Source organism: Phoxinus phoxinus (assembly GCF_949152265.1).
Source record: "Phoxinus phoxinus genome assembly, chromosome: 5".
NCBI lineage: Eukaryota > Metazoa > Chordata > Actinopteri > Cypriniformes > Leuciscidae > Phoxinus > Phoxinus phoxinus.
In genome coordinates this window covers 34,246,715-34,272,478 of record NC_136880.1, presented here as the reverse complement: position 1 = coordinate 34,272,478, position 25,764 = coordinate 34,246,715, and the positions used below count along the sequence as shown (strand labels likewise).

Sequence of the window (25,764 nt, the reverse complement as noted above, 5' to 3'; positions counted from 1 at the left end):
TGTGTGTGTGTTGTGTGTGTGTGTGTGTGTGTGTGTGTGTGTGTGTGTATGCACTGCTTAAGAGTAATCTGTCACCCTGACATGCCATTTAAGGGGAAACAGGAGAGTATTTTATTATTCCTTCAATGAGCTCCCTTTGTTCCGTGGTGCACCAAGCGTGCAGCATGCTATATATTAGCCCTTGCTCATTTTGTGATCTTTTCTCCCTTTAGGAAATACATCAGTGGTGTTATTTTGATGGTATTTTATTTGTGAGGGTTTCCAGCTGATGATACAACAGCTAGTTGTAGCTTTAAACACCGTGTTTAAACAAAATGGGTTTATTTTACAGATTTTTTTGTTATATCAGCTGGAGTTAATTGAGCACTTCAGTCAAGTCAAGTCACATTTATAGCGCTTTTTACAATACAGATTGTTTCAAAGCAGCTTTATGAGATAACAGGAAAATAAAGAAACAAAGTGTGTTTCTGCTGTACAAAAAAAAAAGAGAGAAGAAAATAGCTTTATAGTCCGGCTTAAGTACGTTCAGTGATGGTTCATTTCTGTTAAAAAAAAAATTATGGAAAAAATAGATGATTTACATTTATGCATTTTGGCAGACACTTTTATCCAAAGCGACTTACATTGCATTTCAAGGTACACATTTACATTCTTTTCAGTTCTTGCTTTTCCTGGGAAGTAAGGATGATGGAAGGATGAAGTTCACTACAGGATGAACTTTAAGTAAACTCTGTAATCAACCAAACTGTTTTATTCATTTAATTGCATTATACAACTAAATTTGAGCTAGATATAATGCAAAACTTTTTTTTTGCTGATGGACTTGCAGATGCTGATGGACTGTTTAATGTTTTGTTCATTTAAATGTGTTTTACAACAAAATTCATACACTCTAAAAACTAATTCAGAGGACCTTTAGTCATTACTTAAATATACATATTGTTGTGAAATAAAAAATCAAGTTCTGAGATACAGTTAGACTTTTTACTTGTAATTGTTATTTTATTGAGCTTGGATGACACACAAATTATGCCTATTGATTCAATATACTATCATGACTTGTCAGAGTTTAACATATTCAGTCAATCAAAAATAATTTAATTTTAAGTTCTGCTAATGTAAAATACAATTTGATGACGTGTAAACGGCCCACAGTTTCCGCGCGCATGCATGTTCAATGCCAGACGACGAGTGGGACCACACAGTTGAAACTCAATCTGGTGAATGGTTAGTAATTTTATGTTTAATTACACATTTGCATTCGCTCATGATTCTGTTGGTGATAGCCTACTGTATAGTAACCGAATACCGAAATCTCGATGTCCTTATTCTGAAATTTGAGTTGAGTGTTGATATATGTAACTGTGCGTTCACACCGGACGCGAATAGTGCGTCAAATTCGCGCCTGCCGCGTCTAATTTGACGCTTGAACATTTTGAATGCATTCGCGCGTCCAAAGCGAAATGGACGCGTATAAAAAGCAAGCGTTTGGAGCGAAATTGACGCGCGTCCGAGGCGAAATCCGCTTCTTCTGGGAGAGGCAAGTGCTGCGGGAAATTTAAAAATACTACTGTTCTAAAAAATACTATTGTGTCACGAAATGTAGTTTAAAGAGTTGTTCAGTCGAGAATGAAGTTGTTTAAAGCTAAAATCTGTGGTTTATTTATAAAGATAGCGCCTATTTAAAACATTTGATCGGACGTTTTCGGGTTGTGTGAGACCCAGGGGATCACCGGGTGCTCGAGCCCATGTAAGCCGCCTGGAACAGCCTTTACCTCGGCTGGTCCTCCTGACGTCTGCCGCTGGTAAACGACTCGAGAAATGTTTAAATTCACAATATATAGCTTCTGTTCTATTATATGAAACATATAATTTAAAGGACATTAATGACTCGTTATAACGTATGTCAAACGACTTCTTTAATTATGTTAATATTATTATATATTAATATTATAGTTCATTTAAATGTTTTGAAAGGGAAATATATTAAAAGATGAATGTTACATGTATGTTTAAAAGAGAAATATATTACAATTTAAAAATGGTGCTAAAAAGATAAATAGTGATTGTAAAGCTGTTTAAACATATACATAATTCCTTATAAAAGTCAGTCATTTCATTTGTGTTATTTAAAATTAGGGCTGGTCCGAATACCATTTTTGAGTTTAGCTTCGGTAGGAAAAAACTTCTTCACCTAACTTAAAACATTATGTTGGATCAACTTAATTACTTGCATTCATGTTGAAAATTATTAAGTTCATGTTACTTAGAAATGCGTTTTTATTGTGGACTAAAAGGTAATTCACCATACTCAAAACATCGCTTTGAATTAATGTAATTATGCCAGCAGTCTTAACTTAAAAATTCTAGTGGAAAACGTTAACATATTTTTTTTTGTTGACCCAATGTTTTATTTTTTAGAGTGTATAATAGCTTCATGACTTAATGCAAAACTTTTTTTTTTGCTGATGGACTTGCAGATGCTAATGAAACCAGAGCATTTACATATATATATACTTAACTTCATATTTATGTCCATGTTTATTGACATTTGTTTTCCTGATTATAGGAATAGCAATAGCAACTTTATTTATAAAGCACAATTAAAACAACAGGTTAACCAATGTGATTTACAATGTCATAATAAATACACGAATCATATATATATATATATATATATATATATATATATATATATATATATATATATATATATATATATATATATATTGATATATGTGCACTCTGTGTTTTGAAAAACTACTTATTTTTTGTAAAATAATAATGTTTAAAAATTATTAATTATCCATGAAAAGTGCAAGATTTTTTTCAGTGTGCAGTTTCCGTTGTTCACACGTGAGCCACTCGTTGGTGTTTGCCGCGAGAGTGATGGGATAGTGCTGTATGACACTGAAGACAGATTGAGGCTGTGACACCTGTCAGACACGTCTGTCTGAGCCTGCCCTCATTCACAGAACACTTCAGATTACAACGCTGTGTCTGGTAAAAAGAAAATGGGGTGAAGATCTTTTCGTGTACTGATGTAAATCATCAACCATCAACTATTTTTTTGTGAGACAGGTACGTTCAGTAAAAGAATATTGCAGTATTCTTTTGCTATATTTTACTGTCACATTTGGTATTTCATTTGTAAAACACCCTTTGAAGTGATTTTTGTTCAATAAATGTTAATGTGTAGAGTTCTGTGCTATTGTATGAAATTCAGATTAATCCATGATTTTGTATTGCTTTCTTTGACCTCTACTCATAAAACAGTGAACTCGAAGTGTCTATAATAAGTTTGGTCTTGGAGGAATAGATCTGCTACGCTGATGCTGCTGTTATTGCTACTGCTGTTGCAGAGCGAGTATGGGACTTATTACTGCCAACACATACAAGACATGCTGTTGTGACAACACGTTCTCACACCCAACTCACTTATTGACGTGGGCAGGACCCCTCTGCGTCACTTTTTAATGCAACCTTTAGTGAATACCCCTTTAGCGTTAATTTTCGATGCACAGGGTACCTTATTGCTTTAAGTTGTATGCCTTATGCGTTAGATCAAGACGCATAATTCTTTGCATTTGTAAAATTAGACATTATTTTATAATAATAATAATTTGTTACATTTATATAGCGCTTTTCTGGGTACTCAAAGTTTGGCCAGGATGCCGGGGTTACACCCCTACTCTTTTTCGAAGGACATCCTGGGATTTTTAATGACCACCGAGAATCAGGACCTCGGTTTAACGTCTCATCCGAAGGACGGATTATAAATATTTATAGGCTACTTTTACATTTTGGAGCAACTAACCCCACTCCTACCAATAACCTACCAATTTCTAAACAATTTAAAACACTCAACAGGCAAATCAAAATACAGTCACAGGTATTTACTGCAAAAACTAACCAAAAACAGTATACGAGTTTTAACTCATGTTGCAATCCAAGTCCTCTAAATCCATACAATATCTTTATGTTAAGAACAGAGTGGATCTTACTGTTTTAATTGCTGAAATGATCCCAACGCACGCAGTCATGTCTCATTCAAAAGATACACCCGACTCATTAGCATGAAGCAATCGGTCACGAGACACACGAGAGCCAATACCCTTTTACAATCAAAGTTGACGTAATGACGCAATTGGTCACGAGACATGAGACCCAATACAATTTCACTATCAATGTTGACTGGGCATTTCTTCGGGCAGCAATTTTTTTAATGTGTGCATCATATGATGTACGGCAGATGGAGACAGTGATTGCTTTTGAGTCTTTTTTTCACACTCCAGCAAGTCATAATGGCAAAATTATAACCCATTATATAATTTCATCATGATGATAACATGCCCAACGCGTCTGTGTATGACGGCAAAGTTTTCTCAATGAAATCAATGGAGTTCCTTGCATATCGAAAAAGTAACGCCAAGGGGTCCTGACCAAGAGTCAATAAGTGACGAGTTGTGTGTGAGAACGTGTTGGCTCTGAGCAAGTAAGACATGCTCTGCTGTACAATAGAATACATTAACTACCGCTAGCAGATTTATACAGGTGGAGCTGGGGGAGGTGGAGGGTTTCTAAAAGTGCACTGCAAACTGCCACACTGTCTACATTGTGCACTTGCAGTGTAAACAGCTTTTTTGATTGCAACTGGATCATTCTAGTTTTGTTGCAGCATACTTGCTTGCGGATTATACTTTACTAAAGTCAGTTAACAATCTCTCAGTGGCCTGAATAAGGGGCCATACACATTAAATCACCACTGTATAAGGAAACTCACATTCTTTACATGACAGGAAAAAAACAGTTACCTCAGGTTAAAATATGTGAATGCCATTTCAGTCAATTATATTCTAGTTGGTGGACCTTTCTGAAACCTCTGCTAGAGAACTTCATCTATCCCTATGGTAATGAAACCCAATCAGGTTTCCATTGTGCACAGCACCTCCACTGACCTCTCAGAGTCCCTTGGAGTTTGTCCTCAAACTTTTTTCCCCTTCAGTAATTACAACTGTCACTTTCACAAAAATACATCAGCAAGCCTGTCCAAATGTGTGATTGTGAGAAAGAAATGCACACTTCATTAAAACCCCCCTCTGCAAAATGTCAAGGTAGATATTAGCCCCCTAAACTTTTGGGAGGTAATTGTCATGTGCTGCCTGTGTAACCTCACTGATCAAGGCACGGTGTTCTGCCCTCCCAACCTCCTAAAATGTTTGAATAAAAAGAAAAACAATCCCTGACCTTTTTTATAATTGCTTCATTTGGATTCAGGTTTCACTAACAGGCCTTTCAGTTTCAAGTATGATTCTGCTTCTCTCTTTCTCTCTCTCATCTGTGGACTAACAGTTTGACTGGCAGAATTAAAAAAAATCTCATTATTAAAATCCATGAAATATTGTGTTCAGTGTAACAGCAAGTGCTTGTTATCATGATAATGAGAGTGGCACAATATATTGATCAGTTGTTGGATTGTTTTTGAGAGGTCTGTTCATATATATAATTATATTGTAATTCACAGACAAGGCTTAAGCCTAGTCCCAGGCTAAAATGCATGTTTGCATTTTAGCAGTCTTAACTGAAAGCAACTTCACTGACATAACTTAAAATATGTCGGTGCCATTATTTTGTCTCAATATGCACACTAATGTTTTTGTTTTTTCTAAGGAAACTGTATAAAAGTGACTTAAATATAATTTAACTAAGGCCTACATCTGGCTTAATCTAAGCTCTGTCTGCAAAACCAGGCCATTTAACATTTTGAGAATGTGAAAGGATTTAAATAAAAAGAAAAATCTCGGTTAATGGTTAACTTTTTCCAGGTATTTCATAGACCTCCTTGGCAAAATCTGTATTTTATTGACTAACTACCTGCAATTCAGTTTAAACATGCATTAAATACACTGAAACCACGCTGTGCAGAGAGAGAGAGAGAGAGTTACCTTTGTTTTCAGTTCAAATACCTTACAAAAAAAGCACACAAATATTAGAAAATATAAAAAAAATTAAGAAGAGAGAGTTTGTGTACAGTTTCTATTGGAACAAAATATAAGTGCATTATTGGTTTGCATGATGCTGAACAGTACGACAGATTGTGGTAGTTTGCTGCATAATCTACCATATAAAATCGACTGGAAAAATGTGTGGCATGTTCGCTCATTGTCTGATTATCCTTTAGTAAATGAAGCTGTCGGCAATTCATTCCCCGTAAGTCTTGTAGAAATAAAAGTATAGTTGTATAGTAATACTCTTTTTCATGTGTCACCCCCCCTGTATTTCTATTCATTGAGTTGTTCTGTTATTAACAATACACTAGGCACTTTAATTGAAGGAGCTCAATAGAAGCACATTCTGTTGTGATTGCAGTGCAGTGTGGGCAGCACAAGTGCTCTTACCCGGTTCTCTTTAGTCATCGTCTCCATGGTGAGGCACATCTCAGGAAAAAGTCATCAGAAAGAGTAAATACTTCAAAACTGAATGAGCCCTTTTACGATGTCTCTCTCTCACTTGCAAATGTGCTAGTTTGTGTAGCATTTTTTGACCCTGCTTCACCAGATTGCAACCAAAGAACTAGTTATTCTCCAATCCTACAGAAAGACAGAGAGAAAGGTTCAGAGCACAAGGACAGTTGAAGGTACCCATTAGCAGAAAAGTAAGTGACTCACTCAGAGATACAGTTACAGTGATGAGAATCTGGAATTTGAACTTGGCTCTTCAAGGTTCAAATGCAGTTTTATTACATTTTAGCCTGTCACTATATCCAGTTATGGATAGTTTCTTAGTTTCTGATGCTGGCAGAATATCTCTGGAACTTTGAATGAAGCTGCCTCCTGTTCAAAATAAATCTTAGAGATTGCTAAGAGCAGCTGCAGGATTCTAAAGAACTCGATCCAAAGGAAGGAGCTCTAATATACCTGGAGAGAGTTCTCCGTTTGCATTCCCATTCATCTCAATGGCAGTTGCGCTGCTGGTGCATGCAGCCCAATAAGTATACTTGACCTGGATGTTGCCATCTTTGCATTTTTGCCACTTGCACTTTCACTACCTTTGGCCTTTAAGACATATATAATGGTAAAGCTTACATCATCTTCCAGAAGGTCCCAACTCTGATGAAGTAACCTAAAAGCGTTTATGTTATGCTTTTTTGTCTGTATTTTTTTTTCATGTTAAAAACACATTTTCCCATCCCAGTTAAATGTGCATTTACAACTTTAGGTAAGCCTAAAGCTAAAATGCTGTAAAACTGTGACTGTGGTTGTTTTAGAAAATGGCCTCATTTGTTTGAGATATATCAATATTGTCATGGAGTGGGTATAGAGTGCATGGGTTTGGAGCATAACCTCCTTTGACTGAAGAATGGATGGTATACCTGTTTGGAAATCTATATTATTTCTATTTTTTTTTTGTTGTTGCTGTAATTACAAACTTAATTATTAAAGTTGGAAAGGCTCCATAAGATGTGTAGTTTGAAGTCATTAAGCAAGAGCTTTCAGCAAAGTGATTTAGAGTGAATTTATTAAAGGAACAGTCCCACTGGAGGGACCTGAGGTTAAGTGTCTTACTCAGGGGCACAGTGGTGATCGCTCATGGATCACACCTTGTCGCTTGAACCCATACAATGTGATCTCACTAGGTATTCATACATAACGTGTGGTTCTAGCACGTGCACATAGTTTTGGATAGACACTCAAACTCAAATTCATACGAATTGGCCAACTCGTGAAATATGTACCATTTAGCAAAAATCGTACGAGTTAGCCACCTCGTAAAATACGTACGAGTTGAGAGATCGGGTTGGCCCAGATAGTCCCATGTCACATCAGAGTCTAGACTGTAAACAAATAGGATTCAATTTGTGTCTTCCTGTAAGAATCAAAGACAGTGCATTCGGATGAATAAGCGTAAACATCAGCGTTTGGTCTGCATTTTACAGTCAATTTAGTACGAGTTTACAGGTCATGGCATCTAAAAGTGCGCCTCACATTGCCTAAAGCAAAAGCCTCCACTGTCAAAAGTGTTTCACAAACCGAGACATATTAAATAGTGCTTACCTCCCTCTTGGGCGTGAAATATTTGCACCCAATATTACTGCCCACGGCTCTGTGTCTCTAAATCCAGACCTACCTACCCTAGTTACTGGCCTCAAACAGGCAAAGGGGCTTTAATTACAAATGTATCTTTTGCACTGGGAGGCTGGCTAATTGTTCTGAATTCCCTCTGGTGTCATTCTCTCTTCGCCCCACCAGTGGCCTGACTCACAGTCTCTAATTGTCATGTACACACTCCAGCACACTAGATTTAGTGCTGCACTGCCCTTAATTTAATTGGAAAGCACAGAACGGTGTGAGCAAAAAAAAGGAGAAAAGAAAGAAATAAAAATGGAAGCAATCTTTCTTCAACGGCCAGTAAAAGGGCTGCAGGTATGAATTATTCATCCACTTGATGGATGGGTCTGCAAATAAAAAATGTTGAGTGGGTCGCCGACTGTTAAGTGAGCTTTGCATACTGTCACCCTGTTCTTTTCCCTGCCGTCTGACTGAGGGAGACAACACACACTGTTCATTATGACACAACGTCACCACGCAATTAATGTAATGTGCTGCTTTATAATAGCTGACGTTTAAATGTGTCACATTAACCGCTGTGCTCTGTTTGCCTGAAGTCTTTTAAGGAATTAAAAGGTATTGCGGAAATACCAACCACAGGATGTAGTTTTGCTCTTGGGAATGCTTCGACAGAAATGTTCGCTCACAATTACTATATCACACGTAGGCATTTCATGCACCTGGACCTAACAGAGTGTTTTCAGCTGCTCTGCAGTTTGCTGCAAATGACAGCGCTTCATGAATCTTGATCATCAATTTCATTAAGTTAAGTGACAGATGATTACAGTTAATCATAAGAAGCCCAAATGCCATTAAGATTTTCTGCTACCTGCTCTTTTTTTTGTGTGTGTGCAAATTTTCATCTTAGATTTCATAATCCAACCTCAGACATGATATCCTGACTATCTGAGAAAAATCTTTCAAGGGAGCGGAAAAAAATTATCCTCAATACAGTTCTGGGTAGGTCATGATGACAACTACAAGACTCAAGTGGATGCTTAACACAAGGAGATTTATAAAACCTGGAGAAATAAGCTATCAGTTAGCTTTACCGTTTATCTCAAAAGCAGCTGTTCGGCTGCTGTAGGCTCCCTGTAAGCACATGATTTGAAATCGGTCATCTTTGAAATAAGTTTTGAACTTATGCTGGTTAATGTTTGATGATCATGTTAATTTACATTTGCTGAAGCAATCTTCTATCACTTCTTTTTGCTTCTTCTTCGCCTGTGTTTTGATTCAGAGATTCTGTAGAAGATAGATAATAGCGCCCCCTACAGTATAACAGTGAAGACATAATAATAATAAAGGAATAAAGGAGTTAGAGATATTCCTATGTACACTACCAGTGGACTAGCCTACACAAAAATTCTGATACCCAGATACAGATTTAGGAACATATCTGTTTTCTTTATACATCAATATTTTCAAACAATGTAAGTTTATAATACAGTATGTAAAACTATGTGAAAAAAAGTATTAAATAGGCTATTCAATCAAGAGAGAAAACAAAATCACAAGCCTTAGAATACTTAATCATACTTTTGAAGAATATCTCGATCAAAAGATTGAGTACAAGTATAGGCCAAATACTTAGACTTTCTGTCAGTATAAGTCAAGAATACTTAAGTGCCATTTTAAGTATATTTCTTAAAAGTACATAAAAAGTAGACTTCAAGTATATTTTCTTATTTTTGGTTTAAAAGAAGTATACTAATAGCACACTTAAATTAACTTTTTCGTAAGGGATAGTTCACCCCAAAATTAAAATTCAGTAATTTACTCACCCTCATGACGTTCCAAACCTGTATGACTTTCTCTATTCTGTGAAACACAAAAGAAGATGTTTTGAAGAATGTTGTAGTTAGCATTGATTTCCATTGTATGGACAAACCCCCCCCCCCCCCCCCCCCACATACGCTGTGTACAAAATCGAACATTTCCTATAAACTATGCCAAAAAGTAGTATGTCCGAATTCATATTATTCTAATAACAGTAGTTGAAAAGTACCCAGATGACCTACTACTTCTGTCAAGATTCTGGAGTGTGTATTTGATAGGCACTTTACTATCCCATGAGGCCATGGGAGATGTTTTATGAATGGCAGTGGAGTGAAGCAACCGACGCTGGTAGGTCACGTGACTGTAACAACATGGTGGATTTCATTCATATTCATACACTGCAACTCTATATAACATACTTTTTTAACAGTATCAAAGTATATTCAATTTCAAATGTAGTACCTACCTAGACAGTCTGCAAGTTCAGATGCACCAATAGATCTTATTTTATCTTCTTCCACAGAACAAATAAAATCATGCAGGTTTGGATTGACACGAGGGTGAGTCTAATTTGAGGCAAATTAACATGCAAATCAATAGATTGATTAATTGGTTGACTGATCAGTGATTGATCAGATAATAGACAGAGAAGGATGGAGGGGTTAAAAAAGAATATATTCTTGAGCATATTTTTACTTTTGAAAGTTGTACCTTATTTTGTACTTTAGGCCTAATGTGAGATAAATAGCAAGTGGTCAAATATGCTTTGTGTAGGTGTTTTCTGTCCTTATCGTATCTCAGGTTCTCTCCTTGTGTGTCTCTTCAGTGTTTAATAACTAATTTTTCCTCACTTCTGCTCCCTGTAATCTTCCTCATGTACCTCATCAAACGGGTGGGTGGATATTCTCATCATGGCTAAAGACGTGATCATACATCTGTTATATTTTACCCCCGCATTTCTCTATCCAATTATTATCCCGATCCTCAGCTCACAATCTTCTGAAGAGACCATTTAATGTCAGGGATTCACATATCCTCACGTATTATTTTTATCCTCGCAATCAGAATCACTATTCTTTACAATGAACGCTCCACCCAATGCTTAAAGCAAAAATGTCAGGCATTAATTTCCATCGGAAGCGGAACGTTTTTCTTCGCTAACAGATCCAGTTGGTTTGTCACGGACAGGAGTGAGTAACTCCGTGTGATTTGAGATATAATTGCTCTCTTGCTGAGCCGAGTTTTCGCTTTATTGGATGCTGCGCATTCAATAACTGAAGTTTAATTAGTCTTTATGCCAGCGATTAAAGAAAATAAACAGCGACTCAACAGGCATAAAGCTTTTTCCTCACTCTGTTTTCAATGAAAACCTCCGTTTGACCTGAAGTTCAAGCGGATCATTCGAGGCAAAGCTTGAGAGACGCGCTTATTAATGCGCCTCCCCAAATATAGAGGCCTCATGTGGGGATGAGGGTATTTGCATTTGTTTGTCAATTACAAAGACAGAAGGAGTGCGTTAGCCCAGATTGCGGGCGAAGCTGCTGTTCTGAGTGATATTTACACAGGCTTGAAAATCAGCGGTTGATTAACTTACCAATGATCCACGGGAGATGAGGTGTTCCCGTGTTCTCATCACTACATGGATTAATTAACGTTAATGGGCTAATTATCTCAGCCAAGACAGATATTAGACAGGATATCATGAAAAATACCTCATGCTACAACAAAGCGTCAAGGTGACCTGTCTTTTATTTTTCCACCATGATTTAGGATGGTTTAAGACAAACAACATTAAGAACTGACCGCTTCAAGAGACCCTGGAGCAAAGTGAACCACTGATTGAATCCAGAGCCACGGGACGTTAAAAGAATCAAGACCCACTTGAGTTTGATGGAGGGGAAGAGAGACAGATGCAGCTGTATGTCTACGAGCTAAAGCTCATCACCCTCAACAACAGGCATCAGACTCTCTTCAGGCTACGAGAGCGAGCTGTTGGTGGAATTGCATCAGCCAATCACAGATGCTACATCACGTCCAGGTGAGGCCAGATTATTCTGTGAAACAGCTGATGGGATCAAGGCTTGAGTGGGAAAAAGAGCCGAGCAAATCTCTCACGGTTATAAATGATATAGCCTACTTGTTTTTGAGCGCTTTTCTCAGGATTGTTTTTTTTCCAAACTCAAAACCGTTCCAAAATAGTGTGAGCTGCTTTGGTGTCTATAGGCACCATCCTAACCATGATGGATCCTGATTTTTTACAATCAATTCCGAACACGAGGCAGTTTTGATAGTGTTAGCCTGTTGCTAAGCTAATGGCATGAAAAGCGAAGTAGAAAAATACATACAGTAGCACCTGCAAGTAATGGCACAAAATTGAGCTGTCAACCTTTTGGAACAACTTTTGCGCTGGAAATAATGTCTTAAAATATTCCTTCTATAGGCAGCTGACTACGTTTTTTTAATGTTAGAGCTGTTTTGATGTTTATTTGTAGATATTATTCACAGTAGAAGCTATATTGTTTGATTTAAGTAAATGAAATGTCTTGCCACAAATCTCCATTAACAAAACAATTTCCGAAAATGCTGGTTATATGACCCAGGACCTTAAGAAAGTACAACATATTGAACAGACTGTGTTTCCATTCCTCAGAGCCTAAATAAATTTTGTTCATGTCAAACTAAATATGGTATCCTCTCTGGCTGTGTTTCTCTGCATGTTTACATACCGTTTCAACTGTAAGCCATGTTGTTGGGAAAGTAAGGATGTTTGGGGTGTTGCCAAAGCATCCTTTGGATTTGTCTTCACCTGAAAAAAAACTCTTTGATTTCTTCCTATACATTGTAGGTGAAATATTATTTTTAGATACTATGGCATCTATTATTGATACTCTGAATTTGCTGCATATCCAACCACAAGGCCGCCCCATTTTTCTCCTCCTGGCCTACTTGTCTGAGTCCTCAAGGGCAGCAGAGATCTGGGAGATGTACTATATTTAGTGGGGAGCTTCTGAATCCTGAAGGATGCTGGGTGAATGTGTAGGTCTTCTTGTCTGTACACACACACACACACACACACACACACACACACACACACACACACACACACACACACACACACACACACACACACACACACACATACACACACACACACACACACACACACACACCTGCATTCACTGGATGTGAAACTGCTGTGATCCATCAAACAAACCATCAGTAGTAATGGATTATTAAAACAGTATTTTCATTGTGTAAAATAAAACATTTTATGCCCGGTCTCGCCTTTCAACAGAAAAGTATAGGAAAACTTGTTTTGACCCATATCACAATTTCATGTTTGACAAATCCTGTTATGCAGAACCTTTTGAAGTGTATAATGTTAAAAAAAGACTTTCAGAAATATTAGTTTATACTAAAGTTTAAATTGTACTACTTTCTTTATTTAAAATGTACTCTGTTCAATAAATTGTGATAATATTAAATACAAAAATAACTCTATTTCTACTAATATTGAATCATTAAATAAGACATTATGGTAGGACATAAAATACACTGCATGACATCAATGATCCAGATATTCATTCAAATAAAGTATGGGTAATTTTCTGGCCTTTAATAGAGCTTCCTGGTTAGATATGGTCTTTAAAAATGTATGATGTGACCAGTAGGGGTTGTCTTTCTATTTGAGTTTTATATCAGTTTGTTGCTGTTGTTGTTTTTTTTTGGTACTCTTAGGTGTTGTTTATCTCTTATTGACCACTGTCTGATGTCCTCTCTGTGACGGCCTGCTTTCATAAACACCATTAAGCATAACTTCTTCATGTGTTTGCCTTAATTTACGTTTGCAGCCACTCTCGCCTTCATGTTAATTTGTGTGTTGAGTCCTTTGAGATTTGTGATGAGCTGGTGTTAATCACACAGCTCACACCACAACTGTGTCCACAGCCCTTCAGAGAACACCATTGATCAGAGCGTAATGACTTCTCAAGCCTGTGATCCTAACAATTCAAGACACCAGCTTGCCCGAGGACAAGGGCGCAGCCCCGAACATCCCATAATTACCCTGGGGGAGCTGAAAATGCAGAGAGAACAGGAAATCTTGCAGCAAAAATACACAGAACACTCAATCCTGTGTCTTACCGGTTGCTGCATGGGGCATTATGGCAGGAGTCTAATGGAGGACTTATTTGCAGATGCAAATTAAAACGAAATGGAAGGGGAAAGAAGGCTAGCTTTGATTTGCTGTTTGTTTTCCCAGTCCAATGACCCAAACCTCTTCTACCCGGGGTCGTGATTATGTTGTGGCTGGCCCTGCTGTGCATGGGGCCCCAATCAGTGTTTGATAGGCCATTGATTGGGTGCAGGTTCTCAGCTGTAACATGCTATTAGGTATAACAGGTTCGTGGTGGATGAAGCCACTAACACTCTCATTGAGGTAAGGGCTTAAATTGAGTCTGCCCACTCTATCAACCATCGCTCACTCCATTATAAAGGCTTCTGACGTCGTAAGAATGACGGATTATGAAGATGGAGTGGCTGCTTATTCAAAGCGATAGACCTTTGCATTCTAGCATCCTTACAGGTTCACTCCTGCATTTATCAATAGTTTACTTTTTCTTTTTAGCATCAGCATCCTAGTATATATTAGTAGGCGGCACTTTCAAATAATAAAGGACATGCTTTGTCACATATTGTCAACGCTGAATAATACTAATGAATGAGCCTGTTGAGAAGAGTTTGGAGTGGCGTCTTATTGCCATGGCTGCAGGTGCTGTATAATCAAGTGGTTAATTTAGATAATCTAGTTCCTCATTTCCAGAGATTGGTACAGCTGATCCCGGTGGAATTAATATGAACCTACTGTAATCAAACTAAATTTCTACTGAATGTAAATATTTGTGTCTGCTTTCTGCAGGATGCGCAGGTGAAAGACTTTTAAATACTTGTGTATAAATCTGAACAATATTCTTGAACAAAATACCATTAAACTCTATTTTATTCCCCATCTCTCTCTTGACATGTTCTATACATCCATTTTTTATAAGCTTTATCATTTTATTGTTTTAATTATTTCTATTTATCTTCAGTTTATTTTGATATCAGTTTTAGTAAATTTAGTATAGCAATTTAAGCTTATTCTATCTCAATTGACAAGGCAACATTTCTAATTGTCATATAAATTATTTAAGTGTAAGTTTTTCATCTAATATTTATATATTTTAGCTTAATTTCAGTTCACGAAAATTATTGTAATATTTTTATGTAAATTGGAAATATTGGTCTTATTGGTTAGAAACGCCCATTTGAATGGATTCATTATTTTTAGTATTTATCTTTTTAATCCTTTTAGTTGTTTTTTTTACATAAATTATTTGTTCGGTTTCATTATAGCATTTATGAATTATGCATATCCGATTTGCTGTATTGAAACTATAAATGGAACAGTTAAACCTAAATTAGTTTTTTCATTTAGTTTGAATATTCTACTAATTTAAGTCCTGCCCATATCCGATTCTATTGTAATACAGAAACAGGTCAAATTGTCACGGTAACAGATACAGGTAGGCTATGCTGTATGCCTACTATTTTTGAAATGCTGCATATTCATATTTATACTGGAATTTGGAAAGTGTAGTTGAGCTCATATCACTGAATGTGACTAGATGTGGTAGGGTCTTTGTAATAGCAAACAAACCAAAGAGATGGCAAAAAAGTAACATGCTGCAAAGCTTCAACTCAGATGAACTTTAAAAATAAGTTACAGAAGCTACATGCTGAGAACTTTTTTAACATTACAAGATGGGATACTAAAATTCAGCCTTAGATTGTTGATTGTATCCAGTGTCTCCATTCTAGTTAGCAAATGTTTGAAACAAGCAGTACTTGAATCACTCTATTATACGTTTTTCAGTTGGTGTCACCAAATGTGTTAACATAATTATTATTATTTTATTTTATTTTTGTATTTGGTGGAACAATATATATAATTAAATAATAATAAAAATCTCCTAAAGTGTGACCAGATTTTTCTTCTTTTCGGACAGAACAAGAGAAAACAAGTTTGCCGAGGGCGTTTTACATGAGACGCTGAACTTGCCCAGACGGGCACAGCGTGAATCCGTCCGTCAATGTCTGATGTGTTTTTTGCCTGTCTGAAATCTCCCTCAGGAGGCTTTTAATTGTTGCCCTGTTTTAATGATGCGAATAAACAGGCCAGAACGCATCCTGAAACTGACCTTCCCTCTCCTCATGGGAGGCTGGACGTGACTGAAGGGTGCGATTTTCTCATTAAATCCTTATGCAAAAGGTCTTAACCAACCCACCAGGGTGACAAAAAAACGTCAAATATAGCATCTCCATCAAACAGCATGAAGAATAGTTGAGCACAACGTGTTCAACGTATGGATGTGGATACATATCTCTGTCCTTAGCCAAAACAAACATACTTTTCCGTAATTTAAAGCGAAAGGAGATAGGCAAGTTTACTGAAATCTTAGTGTACCAGCAGCAGTGTCTCCCTCAGGTTCTATTTTCTTCTTGTGTTATTTATTTATTTGTAAGGATAGCCGATAACCCCTCTCCTTCGCTTTGTTTTGTTCTCTAAATGCCTCTGAGACTCTCAAATGCCCATCAGAAAGACCAGATAGATCTGAACACGGCCTGAATGCTGAATCGATATCTGAACACAGATCAAGACGCCCACGCTACACTGCAGGGGACAGAGGAGTATCCTAGTGTGGGCGTTAAGCCTGGGCCCCCCCGGCAGAGGCCCCTCAGCAGACTGGAGCCAAACTGGTGCTCTAACCACAAACAAAGCTTTGATTGCAGGATCAGCTGGTCCCAACATTGGATCACCTACATCCTCAATAGGTTAATTCGAATCGATTTAATGGCTGTTGGAGCAGTAGTTCACATTTTGAAATACTAATTGCCGTTACTGTGTACAGTGTGTGTGTGTGTGTGTTCCAGGTAAACCCTACATTATGAGGACAAAATGTCCCCACAAAGATGGCAATATCCGATATCCCAACACAATCTCATGAAAGTGCGTATCTATACAACAAATGTTATTTCTCGTGCCATTTATACGCCAAAAATGTTTTTTTACGTGCATATGTTACGCACTGAAAACCCTTGTGTAGGAGTAGGGGTGGGGAGTGAGTACGTATTACACACCATGAAGTGCGTATCATATGCACGCGAATATATGATATATGGACGCAAAAATATTTTTTGCCGTATAAATGGCACGTGAAATAACATTCGTGGTATAGATACGCACTTTCATGAGATCGGGCTGGAAATGTGTGTGCGTGTGAACTGGCAAATGTGGTTTACAAGGACAAAATGTCAGGTTACTCACCAGCATTACGAGGACACTTGGGTTTATGAGGACATCTCAGTGTCCTCATAAACCTTAGGCCATATATGTTATTTTTAAGCATAAATAGATGACCATATGAAGTTTAAAAAAATTTTTTTTAATGACCTTACAAACCATGTTGTGTATGTGTATATATTAAAAATATGACCTTATATACCATGTTGTGTATGTGTAAAAAAAAAAATGTCCCCGCAAACCAGGTTATGATTTGTGTGGGTTTTTTTTTTCACCAGCCATAGTCACAAAATAAAATAATAAAATAACATCACTACTACTCTGCCGTTCTAAAAAAAAAGTAAAGAGAAAACAAGTTAGTAAAACTTTACAATATAAGGTCACTATATTAGAGTTAATCTAGCGTTAATGTATGACCCATGAATAACTTTTATTAATAACCATTTATTAACGATTATTTAATCAGCAGCTAATAAAGATAAAATCTGTTGCTATTACAGATTTTCTGAAGTGCTAAAACACATTTCTAGAAACATCACTTATTTCTCAAAACCTTAAACACAAATCCAATTCTTCAAACTACATTCACAAAACCCCTGACTCTTCTGGCAAAATCAAACTATTGCCTCAACTTTTTCATCCGTTTCAAAAACAAACAAAGCTTTCAGATCATACACACATCAGTCAATATATAAACACTACAGATCATTCATTGGATACTACAGGTGCTGGTCATATAATTAAAATATCATGAAAAAGTTGATTTAATCCAGTAATTCCATTCAAAAAGTGAAACTTGTATATTATATTAATTCATTACACACAGACTGATATATTTCAAATGTTTATTTATTTTAATTCAGTATCTCAGAATATTACTCAAGACCAATACAAAAAAAGGATTTTTAGAAATGCTGGCCAACTGAAAAGTATGAAGATGAAAAGTATGAGCATGTACAGCACTCAATACTTAGTTGCGGCTCCTTTTGCCTGAATTACTGCAGCAATGCGGCGTGATGGAGTCGGTCAGTCTGTGGCACTGCTCAGGTGTTATGAAAGCCCAGGTTGCTCTGATAGTGGCCTTCAGCTCTTCTGCATTGTTGGGTCTAGCGTATCGCATCTTCGTCTTCACAATACCCCATACATTTTCTATAGGGTTAAGGTCAGGAGAGTTTGCTGGGCGATTAAGAACAGGGATACTTAAACCAGGTACGGGTAGCTTTGGCACTGTGTGCAGGTGTCAAGTCCTGTTGGAAAATGAAATCTGCATCTCCATAAAGTTGGTCAGCAGCAGGAAGCATGAAGTGCTCTAAAACTTCCTGGTAGACGGCTGCGTTGACCTTGGACCTCAGAAAACACAGTGGACCAACACCAGCAGATGACATGGCTCCCCAAACCATCACTGACTGTGGAAACTTTACACTGGACTTCAAACAACGTGGATTCTGTGCCTCTCTCTTCCTCCAGACGCTGGGACCGCGATTTACAAATGAGATCAAATGAGATTTACAAATGAGATTCTCATCAGAAAAGAGGACTTTGGTCCACTGTGCTTTATTAAATCCAGTGTCAACGCAGCCATCTACCAGGACATTTTCAGAGCACTTCACGCTTCCTTCATTTTCCAGCAGGATTTGCACCTGCCCACACTGCCAAAAGAACCAAAACCTGGTTCAGTGACCTGATATTACTGTGTAATTACTGTGTGATTTCATGTAATATTCTAATTTTCTTGGATTTTGATTTCGTTGGTTTCATAATTTAATAATATCAAGGCTTTAATAATATCTCACTTTGCATGTAATGAGTCTATAATATTAGTTTCACCTTTTAAGTTGAATTCTTGAAATAAATCAACTTTTTGATGATATTCTAATTATATGACCAGCACCTGTACATCAAAAATGGAGAACAAAGCATCCAGAACATGAGGTTAAAGAACAAATGTATATTGCATGCAGTAAAAAAAAGTGCAATTACGTATAAAACTATATAATCACAGGGATGTCCCGATACCACTTTTTCCAGACCGAGTCCGATACCGATACTTTCATTTTTGGTACTCGCCGATACCATAACCGATACCTGTATTTTTAATTTCCAATTCATGCATTTGTAATTTTTAAATGTATTGGTAGAGAAACCAAAAGAATATCAAATCATATTAGTTGTTTATTAAATGTAAACTTAATTTGTTCATCAAATGTATTTAATGCACTGCATATTCATTACTGAATAAATTAAATATAGATGGATCTTTTTGTGAAGTTAAAAAAAGGTAGCCTAGTCAAGAGCAGTGAGTAATTTATTTGTCCTTTGTCTGATTAACATTAAAACACAGCAGCAGATTAATTCAACTGCTGCCCCTTTAAGACCGAACGCACGGACCCCATTTGAAATATACTGTCTACGTTCACTTGAGATATATAATATACTTTGTTTACTAGGAAACTCGCCAAGACAGGAATTTTTACATAGTTTTGTGTGAATTCATCCGTACAAGCGCAATACGTGAAGACTTCCATCAGTGTTCCGCTGTCTGAGACGCTGGTTTTCGGGGCGCGCGCTTTGGTTCATGTTCATGTAACTTCTTGACCTGCAAATGTGCTGTAATAATGTAGGCAACCACTCGTTAAACATAAATAAGATAACAGTTCATGTTTTACTTACATACGATTTAGTTTAAATCCAAATAACACGTGCTGAGTGAACGATCAGCAATCAAGTGCATTCAACAGAAGTGCGCGCTCTCTCTCTCTCTCTCTCTGGTCAGTTAATGTTAATAATACGCTACATGCCTCGTTTTACTTTCTTTGCCATTGACATCCGACTGAACTACAAACTTTCCACTGACGTCTGATGCGCTCGACCAGCTCGCGCGTCTGTGCCGGTGCGCGCTCAATCCACTGCGCGTTTTTCTCTTATCAGCTCGCCCACCACAGCTATATAGGCGTTACTATATTCTGTTTAATATTTCACTAATAGGATACATTTACTTCATAGACAGCCTACTTTTTTATCCCCATTATAAGTACATTATGAGTACATGAGCTCAGTATCGGGACATCCCTAATCACAACTAAGTATGGTGAATATATTACCACAAGTACAGTATTGAATATTTGTAGATTATTGAATGCCTGTATATTCAGCAGTTGCACACTGTAAAAATACAGCAGTCCAGATGCAAAAGCCTAAAAGGTCCACACAAAAAAAAAACTCTAAATGAAAAGTATGTTACAGTAGCCTATACTCAAAGAAGTTGTGCAACTGCAAAATCAAAGTCAGTGAGAGATTCATTCTGCCTTAGCATCATGTCTTCATGTTGGGTCTGACCTGAGTCAAGTCAAGTCCCCTTTATTTCTATAAAGTCGTGTAAATAACAATCGAGATTGTTTCAAAGCAACTTTTCAAGTGATAACAGGAAAATGATGATCAGTAATGCAAATTTTTCATTTCAGCTGTACAGCAGCTTTAAAATAAAATATTGTCATTGTTCAACTGAAGTGATCTGTGTTACAGTAATTTAGTTCCATTGTAAAGATCATCAATTATTACATAAAATAGTTTTTTTTTAATCTATAAAGCAGTTCAGCAGAAAACAGTGATGTCGTCATCAAGGGGTGAGTTTCCCAAAAGCATCGTTAACGCAAGTTCCGTCGTTATCAGCATACCGGTAGTTCAATAAGTCAGTGTTCCCTGAAACTTTTGCCGTAACAGTCGTGACTATCAAGTTGATTTATTCAACGATGCATCGTACTATGGTAGTGAACCAGCAAATTATGCCGTTGTACGCAAAACGCATTTATTTCACAAATCACAAATTGGTTTACGCTATTGAGAATTTGGTTCAGAGAATCGGGTTTAGTGTTTTAGCAATTCAGAAAAACTAATTAAATGTCATCATGGATTATTTCCCTATCAGCATAGTACTACTAATAAATTAATGTGTTAATTACCACTATGGGTTGAAGCCATTAAACTTCCAACGGCCTGTTAATGAATCAACAATGATAAATCATTATGTAATGATTTTACTTGTTGAGGCACATGTGTATTAGTGCACCCTTATTGTGTTACCAGAAAGTTTTTTTCATTGAATTTCATGATTATACATAGATTCCTTAAAATTATTTAGATGTTAAATATATTCTGTTCAAATATATTACTGACAAAATAAATATATGGTCACAGCTTGGAAAAATACTTTGAATATAAACAATTAGAAACCTGATTTGATATATTATATTTATTTATAAAAAATTGTACATGTTGTTTTAAAAGATATAGTAACTTATACTGTAGAATAAATTTTTATTTGAGAGCGAAAAATATCTTTGATGCTATGATATCCCTTAAACTCAATTGAATACATACATTTTCTTCACGAAAGTCCAGTTCATCAAGAGACGATTGGTCAAATTCACGAGTTCACGAAATTCACGAGTTCACGCGTACATGAAACTGAGCTCGAGAGACCAGAACCCAGAGTCACGTCCCACCCCACCGACTGGGATATAAAACCAGAGAGAGGCGATGGGGTGGTTGAGGGATGCTCTGAAACTGTGATGGGACAGAGGTGAGGGAAGGCTACAGGCTTCCTCTTGTGTTGATTACTTGAACATGGTCCTCCCCAACTTTGTCAGAAAAGTCACGCCCATGACGTAGAGTAGGTGTAAGAGCCGATCCAGTGTTAACAATGATCAGTAAAATGATTGGCTTTGCTGTAGCTCAAACAGTAGAGCATTGGCGCTTGCAACGCCAAGGTCATGGGTTCGATTCCCAGGGGAAGCTAAGAATGTAAAAAAAAAATGTGCGTTGATATGCAATGTAAGTCGCTTTGGATAAAAGCGTTTGCCAAATGCGTAAATGTAAAACAACGAAGTTGGAGGAGAAAATAATTTTTTCGCCATTGGGTCGGTATTTCCACCTACGTGTGTGACCTTTCCGGCATTATGACGTAATATGTTGTGTATTGCAGAACAGCGCAAGAAGAAAATTTGTGGTTAAAAATGATATACATTTAAAAATCATAATAATAATAATAATGGCCGATCGTTTCAATAGATAAGATGTATTCCTCGGCTGGGATCATGTAGATCCCTTTGAAACTGCGTTGAAACTAGATTAACTTGGACCTTCAACCCGTTGGTTGTCATTGAAGTCTTGGAATCTTGGAATGTTTTTCTCAAAAAACATATTTATTTTCGACTGAAGAAAGAAAGACATGAACATCTTGGGTGGCATGGGGGTTTGTAAATTATCAGAAAATTTTCATTCTGAAGTAAACCAATCCTTTAACATTACTTCAAATACAGACACTAACGCTTTTAGTCAGAGACTTTATGCTAAAATAGGGTTGTTTTATTTATAACAATAATGCTAAATAATACCTAAGATGACTAATATTTAATAATAAGTCTACAAATACAGACAATAACGCTTTTTGTCTGAGACCTTACTCTAAAATTGTTTTAGTTTTTTTTTTATAGTAGAAGTAGTAGTAAAAATAATAATAACAACAATAATGCCAAATAATACCTACGATGACTAATATTTAATAATAATAAGTAAGTTTGTGTGTCAGCTCAATCATGGTATAGGAGGACATGTTTAACATTACAACAAATACAGACAATAACGCTTTTTGTCAGAGAGTTTACTCAATTTTTTTAAAAGTTTTTTTTATAGTAGAAGTAGTAGTAGTAATAATAATACCAATAATGCTAAATAATACCTACAATGGCTAATATTTAATAATAATAAGTCAGTTTGTGTGTCAGCTCAATCATGGTATAGGAGGACATGTTTAACATTCCTACAAATACAGACAATAATGCTTTTTGTCAGAGACTTTAGTCAAAGATTGGGTTGTTTTGTAGCAGAAGTAGTACTACTACTACTACTAATAATAATATTAATGCTAAATAATACATATGATGACTAATATTTAATAATGATAAGTCAGTTTGTGTGTCAGCTCAATCATGGTATGTTTAACATTACTACAAATACAGACAATAATGCTTTTTGTCAGAGACTTTAGTCAAAAATTGGGTTGTTTTATTTATGCCAATACCAATAATGCTAAATAATACCTATGATGACTAATATTTAATAATAATAAGTCAGTTTGTGTGTCAGCTCAATCATGGTATAGGAGGACATGTTTAACATTGACAAAAAGCGTTATTGTCTGTATTTGTTGTAGAGACTTTACTCTAAAATGGGGTTGTTTTGTAGCAGAAGTAGTACTACTACTACTAATAATAATAATAATAATGCTAAATAATACCTATGATGACTAATATTTAATAATAATAAGTCAGTTTGTGTGTCAGCTCAATCATGGTACAGGAGGACATCTTTAACATTACTACAAATACAGACAATAACGCTTTTTGTTTGACACTTTACTCTAAAATTGTTTTAGTTTTTTTTATAGTAGAAGTAGTAGTACTAATAATAATAATACCAATAATGCTAAATAATAACTATGATGATTAATATTTAATAATGATAAGTCCGTTTGTTTGTCAGCTCAATTATGGTATAGGAGGACATGTTTAACATTACTACAAATACAGACAATAACGCTTTTTGTCCGAGACTTTAGTCAAAGATTGGGTTGTTTTGTAGCAGAAGTAGTACTACTACTAATAATAATAATAATAATGCTAAATAATACATATGATGACTAATATTTAATAATGATAAGTCAGTTTGTGTGTCAGCTCAATCATGGTACAGGAGGACATGTTTAACATTACTACAAACACAGACAATAACGCTTTTTGTCAGAGAGTTTACTCAATTTTTGTATTTTTATTTTTTATAGTAGAAGTAGTAGTAGTAATAATAATACCAATAATGCTAAATAATATCTACGATGACTAATATTTAATAATGATCAGTCAGTTTGTGTGTCAGCTCAATCATGGTACAGGAGGACATGTTTAACATTACTACAAACACAGACAATAAGGCTTTTTGTCAGAGACTTTAGTCTAAAATGGGGTTGTTTTTTTTATGACAATACCAATAATGCTAAATAATACCTATGATGACTAATATTTAATAATTATAAGTCCGTTTGTTTGTCAGCTCAATCATGGTATAGGAGGACATGTTTAACATTACTACAAATACAGACAATAATGCTTTTTGTCAGAGACTTTACTCTAAAATTATTATTATTATTTTTTATAGTAGAACTAGTAGTAGTAATAACAATGACAATAATGCTAAGTAATAACTATGATGACTAATATTTAAAAATGATCAGTCAGTTTGTGTGTCAGCTCAATCATGGTATAGGAGGACATGTTTAACATTACAACAAATACAGACAATAATGCCTTTTGTCCGAGACTTTAGTCTAAGATTGGGTTGTTTTGTAGCAGAAGTAGTACTACTACTACCAATAATAATAATAATAATAATGCTAAATAATAAATAATACCTACAATGGCTAATATTTAATAATAATAAGTCAGTTTGTGTGTCAGCTCAATCATGGTATAGGAGGACATGTTTAACATTACTACAAACACAGACAATAACGCTTTTTGTTTGACACTTTACTCTAAAATTTTTTTAGTTTTTTTTATAGTATAAGTAGTAGTACTAATAATAATAATACCAATAATGCTAAATAATAACTATGATGACTAATATTTAATAATGATCAGTCAGTTTGTGTGTTAACTCAATCATGGTACAGGAGGACATGTTTAACATTACTACAAATACAGACAATAACGCTTTTTGTCAGAGACTTTACTCTAAAATTGGGTTGTTTTATTTATGACAATACCAATAATGCTAAATAATACCTATGATGACTAATATTTAATAATGATAAGTCCGTTTGTGTGTCAGCTCAATCATGGTATGTTTAACATTACTACAAACACAGACAATAACGCTTTTTGTCCGAGACTTTAGTCAAAGATTGGGTTGTTTTGTAGCAGAAGTAGTACTACTACTACTATTAATAATAATAATAATGCTAAATAATACCTACAATGACTAATATTTAATAATGATAAGTCAGTTTGTGTGTCAGCTCAATCATGGTATAGGAGGACATGTTTAACATTACTACAAATACAGACAATATCGCTTTTTGTCTGAGACTTGACTCTAAAATTGGGTTGTTTTATTTATGACAACACCAATAATGCTAAACAATAACTATGATGACTAATATTTAATAATAATAAGTCAGTTTGTATGTCAGCTCAATCATGGTATAGGAGGACATGTTTAACATTACTACAAATACAGACAATAACGCTTTTTGTCCGAGACTTTAGTCAAAGATTGGGTTTTTTTGTAGCAGAAGTAGTACTACTACTACTAATAATAATAATAATACCAATAATGCTAAATAATACCTACAATGGCTAATATTTAATAATGATAAGTCAGTTTGTGTGTCAGCTCAATCATGGTATGTTTAACATTACTACAAATACAGACAATAATGCTTTTTGTCAGAGACTTTACTCTAAAATTGGGTTGTTTTATTTA

General features: G+C 35.8%; 1 long non-coding RNA gene across 5 annotated transcripts in view; it reads right to left on the bottom strand.

The window, feature by feature from the left end:
- Positions 1 to 2,738: 2,738 nt before the first annotated feature.
- The window catches only part of LOC306997991, a 40,619-nt gene continuing 17,593 nt past the window's right edge, over positions 2,739 to 25,764 (bottom strand). For 2 of the 5 annotated variants that reach the window (XR_013797482.1, XR_013797483.1), the window contains 7 exons: positions 12,614 to 12,937; positions 10,354 to 10,453; positions 9,893 to 9,929; positions 9,287 to 9,379; positions 9,161 to 9,200; positions 6,399 to 7,866; positions 2,739 to 3,000 (listed from right to left, as the gene is read on the bottom strand). This is a non-coding gene — a long non-coding RNA (uncharacterized lncRNA). The remainder of the gene's footprint in view (positions 3,001 to 6,398; positions 7,867 to 9,160; positions 9,201 to 9,286; positions 9,380 to 9,892; positions 9,930 to 10,353; positions 10,454 to 12,613; positions 12,938 to 25,764) is intronic. The other 3 variants (XR_013797484.1, XR_013797486.1, XR_013797485.1) reach the window with 3 other exon arrangements.